Here is a 15,327-nt window from a genome sequence, read left to right on the forward strand (position 1 = left end):
AAAAAACTTTTTTTTATATATATATCTACTGGCTCCAGAAAGTTAAACAGATTTGTAAATTACTTCTATTAAAAAATCTTAATCCTTTCAGTACTTATGAGCTTCTGAAGTTAAGTTTGTTCTTTTCTGTCTAAGTGCTCTCTGATGACACCTGTCTCAGGAAATGCCGAGTTTAGAATAGGTTTGATATGGGGATTTGTTTCTAAACGGGGCATTTCCTAAGACAGGTGTCATCAGAGAGGACTCAGACAGAAAAGAACAATCTTAACTTCAGAAGCTTATAAGTACTGTAAGGATTAAGATTTTTTTTATAGAAGTAATTTACAAATCTGTTTAACTTTCTGGAGCCAGTTGACATATAAAAAAAAGTTTTTTTGCTGGATAACCCCTTTAACATTATACAAATAAGATAAAGAATAACAAATGAGTTAAAGAGCATACAGAAATGTTTACGCTAGTGACATAATTGTACTAGGTGTAACTTAAAAATATAGACTTTCAACATCACTTGGTAATGTGCAAAACTCACAAGGATAATTAAAGGGCTGCGTTTTAAGAACAGAAAGCAAATAAACGAACAATAAAGCAGTGTTACGACTTCAAGTTTAAAGTAAAAATTATGAGAGGCATAACAGTGTGATAGCAACAAAGAGTTTATACATGAATGATATTATAACTGCTACTAGCCAAATATCCCATCTGGAGATGAATAGATTGCATCTATTCTGTGAGATGGTGATTTTTTTTTTGTGTGCCAACAGTTGGAATTGACCCCATGAATTATCTCTGTGTGATTTGGGATCAAATTTTTATTCCAACGCTTTACAATTTTTTGTCTGGCAGTATGGAGAAAAGGCAGATTCTTATCCTTATTATGTGGATTTCCAATTACCCTTGATGCTGCTCTAGCATTATTGAATATAAGCGGAGATTATTTCTTAAATTTGCATAGAACAATAATTCTTCATATGGTAAAAGATACTAATTCTAACATTAGAATGATTGACATGGCCAGATAGATGTATTTTTGTGTCTATAGACATAGAAAGTTTGTACACGGATTTCCCTCTTGAGGAAAGTGTAGAGGTTATTAGGGAGTTCATTCAATCCTCTTGAAAAAGTCAGGGATTTGTGATCTTTGTCTGTGATGCTTTGACTTTTATTTTTACCATGGGTACTTCTGTGGCTTGTATTCTTGCCAATCTGTATGGGGCCATGTTTGAAAAAGGTAAAAAAAAATCCTACTAGTAACCAGTTAGTTAGATCAATTGCATGGTATGGACATTTTGTGGACGACTTGTTCATATTTTGGACAAACAGAGTTCGCAATTGCGGACTTAGTGTCCTTTAACACATTGAACAAGATGAACTTAATGTTTACTCGGAAAAGAGGTATGGGTGACCTGAAATTTTTGATTGTTCTAGTAGAGCTTAATAGGGGTAAATTTATTGCAAAAGGGTATCGGAAACCCACATTTTGTAAGTCCCTGCTACATTTATAAAAGTTGTCATCCAGAGCATTCAAGATTTATAGTCCCATATGGTCAATTTCTCAGATTAAGACAAATACATAGACAAATACACTGTGGGGGAGATTTATTAAAACCTGTTCAGAGGAAAAGTTGCCCAGTTGCCCATAGCAACCAATAAGTTTGCTTCTTTCATTTTTAACAAGGCCTCTGCAAAATGAAAGAAGCAATCTGATTGGTTGCCATGGGCAACTGGGCAACTTTTCCTATGCACAGGTTTTGATAAATCTCTCCCTGTGTGTTTATACACTGTGTGCACAAACAACCACTTTCCTATAAGCCAACACAAAGTACATAAAAAATCCAATGATTTTGCAGACCCAATGTCAAACTAAATACACCTGCAAATACATTATGTGATGATAGCCTTTAATTTTTAATTGTTAATTTTGGAGCCTGTACTATGTTGATATAGTATTTTAAAAGCATTTGTTAAAAGCTACATTGGAAGTTTGACAACTTGTGGTATGTGTAATACCCCTTCTTATAGTTCTATATTTTGTATTCAAGAAAATATTAAAGGGTACCTCTCATCAAAAAAACTTTTGATATATTATAGATTAATGTATGCAGAATAACTTTACAATTGCATGTTATTAAAAAATATGCTTCTTTCTATTTATTTTCCACTTTGAAGAAAGGACCACTAGGGGTCTCCCTACCAGTCCTGGCAGCAAGCATTTCAGACTCATGCTGGAGTCCTAAACACTACGAGCTGTCAGTCTGCTTTGTTCACAAAGGAGAACACTCAGAGCTGCCAGCCTGTTTTGTTCACAGCCTGTTTGGCTGTGACCAAAGCAGACTGGCAGCTCTGAGTGTTTAGGACTCCAGCATGAGTCAGAAATGCTTGCTGACAGGACTGATCGGGAAAAATACAATAGAAAGAAGCATATTTTTCATTAACATACTATTGGAAAGTTATTCAACATTCATTAATCTAAAATATATCAAAAGTTTATTTGATGAGAGGTACCCTTTAATCTAAAATAGGAACCTGCATTTCAAATGTCAATATCGAGTGAGAACAGTAACTTTATTCCAAGGTTAAAAATACCTTGTTTACGGGTATCACTCTATTAGATAGTGCTACAAATGAATTATACCAATTACCAGTTTTCTAGCTCTCAAAGGAAGAACTGTTCTGTTCACTCACCTTCTCTGATGGGCCAGATTTACACCGTCTGTGTGAACCTAAATCTCAATTAGTGTAATTTATGTATCCTTGGATGTCAATCATTAGTGTCGAGAGGTGGGACTTATGGCTCTGTACATTAATTAAGAGCATATCTCAGTAGAGTAATCTTCCACCTAAGGGATAAAAAAAATAAGTTTTAATTAGATTCCAGAAGACAGGATGTCATGTGTAAAATGTAAGAATGATTTTAGTTCTTTTACAAAAGTCGTGCTTCGTTAATTTATAAAGAAAGTATCACAAAAGAATATTATTAATGATCAGACACCAAATAAGTCACTCATTCAAATTACAGAGCAAAGTCAGAAAGGTTAAGTTAGGAATATAGCACTGTTAAAGCTCTTAAGCATAGTCACTGATGCATACTGAAAATGAATACATTTGGATGCATGGCAAACGATATAAACTACTGACCTTTCAGATTCGCATAATAAAAGGAAGGGTCAAACTAATAGATGGTATGTTTGCCTAGAATGCTTTCCACTGTGTCACAAATTAATTATCCCGCAATGAGCAAGAAACGTATGGTACTTGGCTAGACAAAATCAGTGGTGACTGACGGGTCAAGGAAAAGGTGAACTTAAAATAATGTCACTAAACATCTAGGCTCATCATGAGGGAATATAGATTGATGTAATAAGGACTTGCATGTTACAATAAGTTAAATCTAACATCTCTGTACTGTGTAGATTTGAATAAATACATTGATATAAATATGTGTATATTTTACACTGTCGGTAATGCAGTTGGGCCTTTCCATTCATGAATATTCAATTATACTTCTACTTCACTGAATCTCTGACCTCACCATGCCTCAACATTTGAATATTAAGGATTTGAATCATTACAGTAAGCTCAATTCAATATTTTTATATATTCCTATAAATATGTATAAAAAAATATTTGTATTGACTTACTTTTCTCCTTTAGATGCTGGAGGGATATTGGATAAACATGGGAGAAGTAGTCCAACAGAGTACCAGAGGCAAGTAAAAGTGGTTGTGCCCAATCAGCACTGTGTATTCAAGCTTCCCAGAAAGCAATTGAGCTTTTGCTTCCAGGCCTGTTGATCACATGATCACTTAGTGCCAGGTAGCTGCAGGAGCTGCTGTGTCTTAGACTCAGATCAGCTTTGCAGAGAGTACTTTTTCCTTTTAACTTAGTTTAGGATTGCAATTTTAAATGTCTGAAAATTCTGTCTGGGGTGAGGAATACTTTTTTACATGTTTTTGAGATGAGAAGGCCTTATAGCCAGTTAGTGTATTACATTGTTCTATAGTTTTTCAGGCTGAAAAAAGCCAAAAGTCCATCAAGTTTAACCTATAACCCTAATGTATTGACCCTTACTGATGCCGATTTGCCCATACCAGTGGAAAAATTCCGTCCCGACTCCAAATGTGGCAATCAGAATTGTGTAGATAAACCAACCTTCTTAATGACCACCAGTTGAATAGGGGTGGAGTGTGAGCTGTGTATGCAAGTGTGTGTGTGGAACGGGGGGACTGGGTTATAGAGGATGGCAGTCAGGTGAATAAAAAAAAAAAAAGACAGAATTATATGTGTCTAATTATAGGTGCCTACATAGCATAACTGAGTGGTATCACAGAAAATAAGCTGTATTAGATTGTGAGAGGCCAGATTTAACTAATTGCCATCTAAGGACAAGCCGGCTAGTCCTGAGACGGCAACCGTTGTATGGCGCAGGCTCCCGACTCAAGCCCGTGTCATTTAAGTGGTAAATGATTTTTGGGGGCTGTGATGTGGCTGGAAACATTTTTGGAGTTAATCTGTCTTCCTTGATATGTTTTCATATCAGTGCACTTTTACATTGAAAAAATAGTAATTGATCACATTTTGTCTAACAATTTGGTCTGAAATTGTCTTCCAGCTAAAATTTGGGTGTATCTTATGCATTATGGTCTGAAAGACATCATATTTTTATTATGTTTTACTAAATTTTTTCACAAAAAGAGACATTTTACATCTGCATCGCCAAACTCCATATAACTTTTTTCTGACCGCATATCACTTTTTTTCATCTAAGGAACCTGTTTTTATGTCGAGATCTGTAGTTTTTTTTTTGTACAATTTGTACCATTTATATAGCATTTATTCCATGTTTCTATTTATTACCATTTTGGGATGTATGAGACCTTTCGATCACGTTTTGTTCTATGATTTGGGGTTTGAAAAATTATTAATTCTGGTATTGTTGACATATATATTTTTTCATTTTCAGTATTTATAATTTTGGATCAGTATAATTTTACATTAATAGTTTGTACATTTATGCATACATGAAAGCCAAGTAGGTTTATTTTTTGTTTCAACAATGGACTGGCCATTGGTAGGAGTGGTGTGTTAAACTGACAGCATAGTAAGCCATGGAGAGTAGCATACTGCCAATTATGTTTATGGCTACATCTGAAGGTGGTTATGTAGAGATGGAAGGGCACAATCAGTCATTCTCAATGGCCGTCATTTTGCTAAAATTACAGTACTGCAATATGTTAGAAGTAATTGGGAGACCACACAGTCAAGTCCCCTAGGGGCTAATAATCAGTAAAAATAAAAACCTAGGAGCTACTAATAAGCAAAAACATATCAAAACACCCCATTTTTTAAATAAAAATTCTAAACTACTAAAAAAATTGACATGAATGCTCTATTAAGTGATCATGTTAACCACAAAATAGTAACAATAAAAATACAGCTCACTCTTATAAACAGTCCTCAGTCAACTCACAACTTTTTAAAATAGTTAAACATGACAAAAACTAGATACATTTTGTAAAGTTTCTTTCACATCTCCACAACTATTTTGTTTTAAAACAAGAACAAAAAGCAGTCAATCTAATATGACTGTCAATCTAACAGTTAATCTAATATGTTTTTACAACACATAATACATAAAAGCCTGCAAATTTTTCTTTGTCCATGTTGGCCAATGCATTTAAAGGGGTACTCTGACACACACAACTTATTCCCTATCCAAAGGATAGGGGATAAGATGTTAGATCATGGGGGTCCCGTCGCTGGGGACCCCTGCAATCTCTGGGCTAGCGCCTCTGTCGTTCGGGTCACGGAGCGAACTCCCCTCCGGGCCCTCCCTTCAAGTCTATGGGCAGAGGCGTGACTGCTCTGTACTAGTCATCACACCATCTCCCATAGACATGATTGGAGGGGGCGTGGCATGATGTAACGAACACGGAAGCTGCAAGCTTCCATGTTCCGGATGCCGCAGCGGCCGGCCCAGAGATAGCGGGGATCCCTTTTAGCAGGACCCCCCGGATCTAACCTCTTATGTCCTATCCTTTGGATAGGGGATAAGATGTGTGTGGCGGAGTACCCCTTTGAAAAAATAGAAGAAAACCACAACACTCCAGTTTCACCGGTAAAAACAAGCTTCATATACTTTTTTGCACCAGGCACAGCAAGGTTTCAACCCTGAATTAGACTTTCTAAAGTATTTATTCAGTACAATAAATTAAATGTAGTAAATGTGTTTTTACTTTCTTCTTTCTTATCATGTTTGCTTTTGTATAAAATCACAAATAGAAGTGATAAAATAATAGCCTTTGCCCTTTGCATGGGTAGAGTGGGATTTTCTTGTTATTGCTTTCAAAAAAAAAAAAAAAAACAATGAATCCAAATAGTTCCCTTGGCTCCATGTATTTTATTGGTTCCATTCTGGATGCAATCTGCATATTTAATTTTCTTCCTTTACTTCTACAAAGCTTTATTAACTGCTTTATAAGAATCTTTTTAACAGAACAATTATAATAAATAAATAAACAATATAAGAATAGTAACTGGGTAAATGGACAAAAAATATATTAAGTACAAATTTTAATATTTAAAAAAATTATTAAATAAATATAAATTCATTACACATGTATTGATTGATTAAAAATAGGACTGCAAATTCAAAAAACATTCAGATATATATGCAGGAATTCATGGTGTAAACATATACATTTTGGAGAGAATTTGCCACCTGAAATAAAAGATTCCATAGCAAGAATTGACATTTGAAGTTAAAGATTTGGAATCTGTACCACATTTCTATGTCCACATTCAATGTGATTTATTTTCTACGATGTGTAAAAGATTGTTTTAAATCTTATTCACAACACTACATGATGCTGTGGATTAATAATATGGCCTATAAAAGTAGTCTAAATGTATCTCTGTATGTACAATTTCATACAGAGCCAATGTTGCTGGCACAGAACCCAAAAGAATAATAATAATAAAAAAATAAAAATAAACAAATGCAATGCTTTTAATTCGTGTTTTCCTATCCAATTTCATTTTGGCATTTTGGCTTGTCATAGGAGCTATAAGTTACAATTGAATGCATGAGCTACAATATGATATACACATTAACCTGTTAAGGACCAAGGGCATACTTGCACGCCCTGATCCCGGTACCGCAGTTTGAAGTGTGTTCACAGGCTTAGCATGCTTCATACCCAGTGGGTCCCGGTTGCTATCAGCAGCCAGGACCCATGGTTAATGCCAGACACCACCGAGCATTAACCCTCAATGCCCAGCATTAACCCTCAAATTTATTGTGTCGTCTAAATGCAGGATCTATAGGTGCCGGTAGTTCAGCCATGGCAAGCAGATAGCAGCAGAGCACAGATAACAGCCAATAGCAGCAGAGCACCGATAACACTGATCAATGCTGAGCCAAAGATTGCATGTTATAGCCCCCTATGGGCACAAAAAAAAAGTGTAAAAAAAAGAGTTAATAAAAGTTAACTAACAAAAGTTTGAATCACCCCTTTATCCATTTTTTAAATAAAATAATGTAATAAAAAATAAATATAAATATATGTGATACCGATGTGTGGATAAATGTCCAAACTATTAACCCCTTAAGGACCCAGACAATTTTTACTGTAGGACACGGCCATTTTTTGCACATCTGACCACTGTCACTTTAAACATTAATAACTCTGGGATGCTTTGTGCTTTCACCTTTCATTCTGATTCCGAGATAGTTTTCTACTTTCTACTACATATTCTACTTTATATTAGTGGTAAAATTTTGTCGATACATGCATCATTTCTTGGTGAAAAATTTCTAAATTGGATGAAAAAATTGAAAATGTTACATTTTTTTTTTACTTTGAAGCTCTCTGCTTATAGGGAAAATGAATATTCCAAATAAATTATATATTGATTCACATATACAATATGTCTACTTTATGTTTCCATCATAAAGTTGACATGTGTTTACTTTTGGAAGACATGAGAGGGCTTCAAAGTATAGCAGCAATTTTCCAATTTTTCACTAAATTTTCAAAATCAAAATTTTTCAGGGACCAGTTCTGTTTTGAAGTGGATTTGAAGGGCCTTCTTATTAGAAATACCCAACAAATGCCCCATTATAAAAACTGCACCCCTCAAAGTATTCAAAATGACATTCAAAAGTGTTTCACAGGAATAGCAGCAAATTGAAGGAGAAAATTCAAAATCTTCATTTTTTACACTGGCATATTCTTGTAGACCCAGTTATTGAATTTTTACAAGGGGTATAAGGAGAGAAATCTTCCTAATTATATGTAACCCAATTTCTCTCAAGTAAGAAAATACCTCATATGTGTATGTCAAGTGTGCAGTAGAGGGCTCAAAAGGGAAGGAGCGACAGTGGGATTTTGGAGAGTGAGTTTTTCTGAAATGGATTTTGGGGCGCATGTCACATTTAGGAAGCCCCTATGGTGCCAGAACAGCAAAAAAAAAAAAAAAAATAACCCACATGGCATACTATTTTGGAAACTACACCCCTAAAGGCATGTAACAAGGGGTCCAGTGAGCCTTAACACCCCACAGGTGTTTGACGACTTTTTGTTATAGTTGGATGTGAAAATGATTTTTTTTTTCACTAAAATGCTAGTTTTCCCTCAAATTTAAAATTTTTACAAGGGATAATAGGACAAAATGACCCCCAAAATTTGTAACCCCATCTCTTCTGAGTATGGAAATACCCCATGTTAGTACGGGCAAACTACAATGCTCAAAAGAGAAGGAGTCACATTTAGCTTTTAAAAAGCAAAATTTGCTGAAGTGGTTTTTGGGGGGCATGTCCCATTTAGGAAGCCACTATGGTTCCAGGACAGCAAAACCCCCCCACATGGCAAGCTATTTTGGAAACTAAACCCCTCAAGGCACGTAACAAGGGGTCCAGTGAGCCTTAACACCCCACAGGTGTTTGACGACTTTTTGTGAAACTTGGATGTGTAAATGATTGTGTGGACGTCAAGTGTTCTGCTGGTGCACTACAATGCTCAGAAGAGTAGGAGCGCCATTGAGCTTTTGGGAAAAAATTGTTTGGAATGGAAGTTAGTGGCCATGTGCGTTTACAAAGCCCCCCGTGGTGCCAGAACAGTAGACCCCGCCCACATGTGACCCTATTTTGGAAACTGCACCCCTCACAGAATTTAATAAGGGGTGCAGTGAGTATTTAAACCCCACTGGCGTTTTTTACAGAACTTTGGAACAGTGGGCTGTGCAAATGAAAAATTTAAATTTTTCATTTTCACGGACCACTGTTCCAAAAATCTGTCAGACACCTGTGGGGCGTAAATGCTCACTGTACCCCTTATTACATTACATGAGGGGTGTAGTTTCCAAAATTGGATCACATGTGGGTGTTTATTTTTTTGTGTTTATGTCAAAACCGCTGTAAAATCGGCCACCCCTGTGCAAATCACCAATTTAGGCCTCAAATGTACATGGTGCGCTCTCACTCCTGAGCCTTGTTGTGCCCCCGCAGAGCATTTTACGCCCTCATATGGGGTATTTCTGTACTCAGGAGAAATTGTGTTACAAATTTTGGGGGTCTTTTTTTCCTTTTAACGCTAGTGATAATAAAAAGTATGGGCAACACCAGCATGTTAGTGTAAATTTTTAATTTTTTTTACATTAACAAGCTGGTGTAGCCCCAACTTTTCCTTTTCATAAAAGTGGTAAAAGGAGAAAAAGCCCCCCAAAATTTGTAGTGCAATTTCTCCCGAGTACGGAAATACCCCAAATGTGGCCCCAAACTGTGAAATACGACAGGGCTCCGAAGTGAGAGAGCTCCATGCACATTTGAGGACTTAATTAGGGATTGTATAGGGGTGGACATAGGGGAATTCTACACCAATGATTCCCAAACAGGGTGCCTCCAGCTGTTGCTAAATTCCCAGCATGCCTGGACAGTCAGTTGCTGTCCAGAAATGCTGGGAGTTGTTGTTTTGCAACAGCTGGAGGCTCTGATTTGGAAACACTGCCATACAATATGTTTTTCATTTTTATTGGGGGTACAGTGTAAGGGGTGTATATGTAGTGTTTTACTCTTTATTATGTGTTAGTGTAGTGTTTTTAGGGTACTGTTACGCCGAGCGCTCCGGGTCCCTGCTCCTCCCCGAAGCGCTCGCGGCGTTTCTCTCCCTGCAGCGCCCCGGTCAGACCCGCTGACCGGGAGCGCTGCACTGACATTGCCGGCGGGGATGCGATTCGCATAGCGGGACGCGCCCGCTCGCGAATCGCATCCCAAGTCACTTACCTGTCCCGGTCCCCGACTGTCATGCTCTGGCGCGCGCGGCTCCGCTCTCTAGGGCGCGCGCGCGCCAGCTCTCTGAGATTTAAAGGGCCAGTGCACCAATGATGGTGCCTGGCCCAATCTCCCTGATTACCTTGCACCTGTTCCATGCCCTACTTATACCTCACTTCCCCTGCACTCCCTCACCGGATCTTGTTGCCTTAGTGCCTTGAGAAAGCTATTTCTGTGTTTACCCATACTGTGTTCCTGACCTCCTGCTATTGCCATATTGACTACGAACCTTGCCGCCTGCCCCGACCTTCTGCTACGTCTGACCTTGTCTCTGCCTAGTCCTTCTGTCCCACGCCTTCTCAGCAGTCAGCAAGGTTGAGCCGTTGCTAGTGGATACGACCTGGTTGCTACCGCCGCAGCAAGACCATCCCGCTTTGCGGCGGGCTCTGGTGAATACCAGTAGCATCTTAGAACCGGTCCACCGGCACGGTCCACGCCAATCCCTCGCTGACACAGAGGATCCACAATCAGCTAGCCGAATCATGACAGTAGATCCGGCCATGGATCCCGCTGACGTGCCGCTGCCAAGTATCGCTGATATATCCACGCTGATCGCCCAACAAGAAAACCAGTTGTCGTACTTGACCACCATGACACAGCAACTTCAGTCACAGCTTCAGCAACTTCAGCCACAGCTACAGCAACTTCAGTCACAGCTACAGCAGCTGCAACAGCAACAACCATCTCCTCCGCCGGTCCCTGCACCTCCTCCGCAGCGAGCGGCCGCTCCTAACCTCCGCTTGTCCCTGCCAGACAAATTTGATGGGGACTCTAGACTCTGCCGTGGTTTTCTGTCACAATGTTCCCTACATTTGGAGATGTTGTCGGACCAATTTCCTACAGAACGGTCGAAGGTGGCTTTCGTGGTCAGTCTCCTGTCTGGGAAGGCTTTGTCTTGGGCCACACTGCTCTGGGACTGCGATGACCCTGTCACCGCCTCTGTACACTCCTTCTTCCCTGAGGTTCGCAGTGTCTTCGAGGAACCAGCCCGAGCTTCTTCTGCCGAGACTGCCCTGCTGAACCTGGTCCAGGGTAATTCTTCAGTAGGCGAGTACGCCATCCGATTTCGTACTCTCGCTTCCGAATTATCTTGGAACAACGAGGCTCTCTGCGCGACCTTTAAAAATGGCCTATCCAGTAACATCAAAGATGTGCTGGCCGCACGAGAGATTCCTGCCAACCTGCATGAACTTATCCATTTGGCCACCCGCATTGACATGCGTTTTTCGGAAAGACACCAGGAACTCCGCCAGGAAAAAGACCTTAATCCCTGGGCACCTCTCTCTCGGCATCCCTTGCAATCTACCCCTGTGCCTCCCGCCGAGGAGCCTATGAAAGTAGATCGGTCTCGCCTGACTATTGAAGAGAGGTCTCACCGTAGGGATAAAAATCTATGTCTGTACTGCGCTAGTACCGAACATTTCTTGGTGAATTGCCCTATTCGTCCTCCACGTCTGGAAAATGCACGCACGCAACCTGCTCATGTGGGCCTGGCGTCTCTGGGTACGGAGTCTGCTTCTCCATCTCTCTCTGTGCCCGTACGGATTTCTCCTTCTGCCAACTCCTCCTTCTCTGCTGTGGCCGTCTTGGACTCTGGTTCTTCTGGAAATTTTATTCTGGCCTCTTTGCTTGATACGTACTGCATCCCGGTGACCCGTCTCATCAAGGCGCTCTATATTTCTTCGGTCAACGGGGTCAAGCTGCACTGCACTGTGCGTTATCGCACAGTGCCCCTGCTTATGAACATTGGACCGCATCTCGAGGAAATTGAATTTTTGGTTTTGCCCGGCTATACCTTTGAAATCCTCCTCGGTCTGCCATGGCTCCAGCACCATTCTCCCACCCTTGACTGGACCACCGGGGAGATCAAGAATTGGGGTCCTGCTTGCCGCAAGGAGTGCCTCACGTCTGCTCCCAGCCCTGTCTGTCGGTTCTCAGTGTCTCCTCCTGTGCCTGGTCTCCCCAAGGCCTGTCAGGACTGTGCCGTGCCTCCTCATAGCCCCCGTCCTGGTAACACTCTGCCCCGTGCCAAGCCTCACCCTCTGCCCCCCCTCCCCATTCCCACTCCTTCTGACCGGTCTGCCATTCATATTTATACCCAGGACTTCACTGTCCCCCAGAAGGAGACTCTACAATCGCTCCCAATGTCCTCGTCTCAGGTGGAGCGACATCCCGACAAAAAGAGGGGGAGACCTAAGGGGGGGGGTACTGTTACGCCGAGCGCTCCGGGTCCCTGCTCCTCCCCGAAGCGCTCGCGGTGTTTCTCTCCCTGCAGCGCCCCGGTCAGACCCGCTGACCGGGAGCGCTGCACTGACATTGCCGGCGGGGATGCGATTCGCATAGCGGGACGCGCCCGCTCGCGAATCGCATCCCAAGTCACTTACCTGTCCCGGTCCCCGACTGTCATGCTCTGGCGCGCGCGGCTACGCTCGCTAGGGCGCGCGCGCGCCAGCTCTCTGAGATTTAAAGGGCCAGTGCATCAATGATGGTGCACTACTTATACCTCACTTCCCCTGCACTCCCTCGCCGGATCTTGTTGCCTTAGTGCCTTGAGAAAGCTATTTCTGTGTTTACCCATACTGTGTTCCTGACCTCCTGCTATTGCCATATTGACTACGAACCTTGCCGCCTGCCCCGACCTTCTGCTACGTCTGACCTTGTCTCTGCCTAGTCCTTCTGTCCCACGCCTTCTCAGCAGTCAGCGAGTTTGAGCCGTTGCTAGTGGATACGACCTGGTTGCTACCGCCGCAGCAAGACCATCCCGCTTTGTGGCGGGCTCTGGTGAATACCAGTAGCATCTTAGAACCGGTCCACCGGCACGGTCCACGCCAATCCCTCGCTGACACAGAGGATCCACAACCAGCTAGCCGAATCGTGACAGGTACATTCGCACTGGCGTGTTACGGTGAGTTTCCCGCTAGGAGTTTGCGCTGTGGTGAAAAATTCGCCGCAGCCCAAACTTGAAGCAGGAAACTTACTGTAAGCCTGCCAGTGTGAATGTACCCTGTACGTTCACATGGGGGGGGGGGGGGGGGGGGGGTAGGGGGCAAACCTCCAGCTGTTTCAAAACTACAACTCCCAGCATGTACTGACAGACTGTGCATGCTGGGAGTTGTACTTTTGAAACAGCTGGAGACACACTGGTTGGAAAACCTTCAGTTAGGTTTTGTTACCTAACTCAGTATTTTTCAAATAGTCTGCCTCCAGCTGTTGCAAAACTACAACTCCCAGCATGTACTGATTGCCAAAAGGCATGCTGAGAGATGTAGTTATGCAATAGCTGGAGGTATACAACTACAACTCCCAGCTTGCCGAGACAGCTGTTTGGGCATGCTGGGATTTGCAGTTTTGCAACATCTGGAGGGCTACAGTTTTAGAGAACACTGCAAAGTGATATCCAAACTGTGGTTCTGCAAAACTACAAATCCCAGCATGCCCAGACAGCAAACAGTTGTTTGGGCATGCTAGGAGTTGTAGTTTTGCAAGATCTGGAGGGCTACAGTTTAGGGACCACTATATAATGGTCTCAAACATTAGCCCTCCAGCTGTTGCAAAACTACATATTCCAGCATGCCCAAACAGCTGTCTTGGCATGCTGGGAGTTGTAGTTTTGCAACATCTGGAGGGCTACAGTTAGAGACCACTGTATAGTGGTCTCAAACTGTACCCTCCAGATGTTGCTAGGCAACTCATCGGCTTCCGTACGATCCAGCCGCACGACATCACCGTCCGCTGATCTCCGTCGCCCGCAGCCTCCGTCACCCGCCTGTATGGGTAAGTGGATCTTTGGTGCCGGTCCCCGTTGTTTCCTCGTCCTGCCTATTGTGGGTGGGCAGGACGGGGAAAACGAAAGTAAACACCCCCGCCCCCGATCTGCTATTGGTGGCCACGTCTAGACCACCAATAGCAGGGATAGGAGGGGTGGCACCCCTGCCACCTCACTCCTTTCCGTCAGGGGGAATGTGGGTGTCTTAGACAACCGCGATCCTCCTTATTTTCTGGGTCACCTTAGACCCGTAATGACCCTGAATCGCGCAAATCGCAAGTGTGAATTCACTTGTGATTTGCCGTGATCGACGACATGGGGGGGGGGGGGGTCTGATGACCCCCCTGGGCGTTTGCACGGGATGCCTGCTGAACGATTTCAGCAAGCATCCCTGTCAGATCCCCATCCGGCGCGCGGCAGGGGCCGGAATTCTCCATGACGTACACGTAAGTCATGGGTCCTTAAGTACCAGGGTGTCATGACGTACGCGTACGTCAGGGGTCCTTAAGGGGTTAAAATATAATGTTAATTGCAAGCAAAAATTGTGCATTTTTGATCACTTCATATACATAAAAAAAATGTCCCATCAAAACAGGTAGCAATGGAGACTATAAGGCAAAAAGTGAGCCCTCATATAGCCCCTTATGTGGAAAAATTAAAATGTTATAGGGGTCAGATGTAGACAATTTTCAGCATACGTATTTTGGTGCATGTAGTTAAAATTTAGTAAAGTAGTAAAATAAAATAAAACCTACATAAATTGGGTATCCTTGTAACCGTATGGACCTGCGGAATAATGATAAGGAGTCATTTTTACCAAAAAGGGCACTGTGTAGAAACGGAAGCCCACAAAATCACTGTTTTGCCACAGATTTTGTTATAAAATAAGTTATGTCATTACAAAGTACAATTGGTGATGCAAAAAAATATGGTTTTTAGAAGGGGAGGAGGAAAAAAATTATAGTGCAAAAATGAAAATTGGCCTGGTCATTAAGGCCAAAATGAGCTTGAAGTATTCCAGACATTTTATTTTATATTTAATGGGTTCAGCATGCAATGATAAAAAAATAAATAAATACATCATGTGCTTCTCTCTGCTGCTTAGTCAATCACAGGTCAGCATTTGTAAAATGTACCTGTGATCATGTTATATATATATATATATATATATATATATATATATATATATATATATATATATATATATAACTCAATTGGGGAGATTTATCAAAAC

General features: G+C 41.6%; 1 protein-coding gene across 1 annotated transcript in view; it reads right to left on the reverse strand.

Annotated features, from left to right (window-relative positions):
* The window catches only part of TENM3 (teneurin transmembrane protein 3), a 2,657,329-nt gene that overhangs the window by 2,365,297 nt on the left and 276,705 nt on the right, over positions 1-15,327 (reverse strand). Inside the window, exon 2 of the mRNA XM_056560421.1 lies at positions 2,683-2,837. The gene's annotated coding sequence lies outside the window, so the exon portion shown is untranslated. The remainder of the gene's footprint in view (positions 1-2,682; positions 2,838-15,327) is intronic.

Source organism: Hyla sarda, chromosome 1 (assembly GCF_029499605.1).
Source record: "Hyla sarda isolate aHylSar1 chromosome 1, aHylSar1.hap1, whole genome shotgun sequence".
Lineage (NCBI taxonomy): Eukaryota > Metazoa > Chordata > Amphibia > Anura > Hylidae > Hyla > Hyla sarda.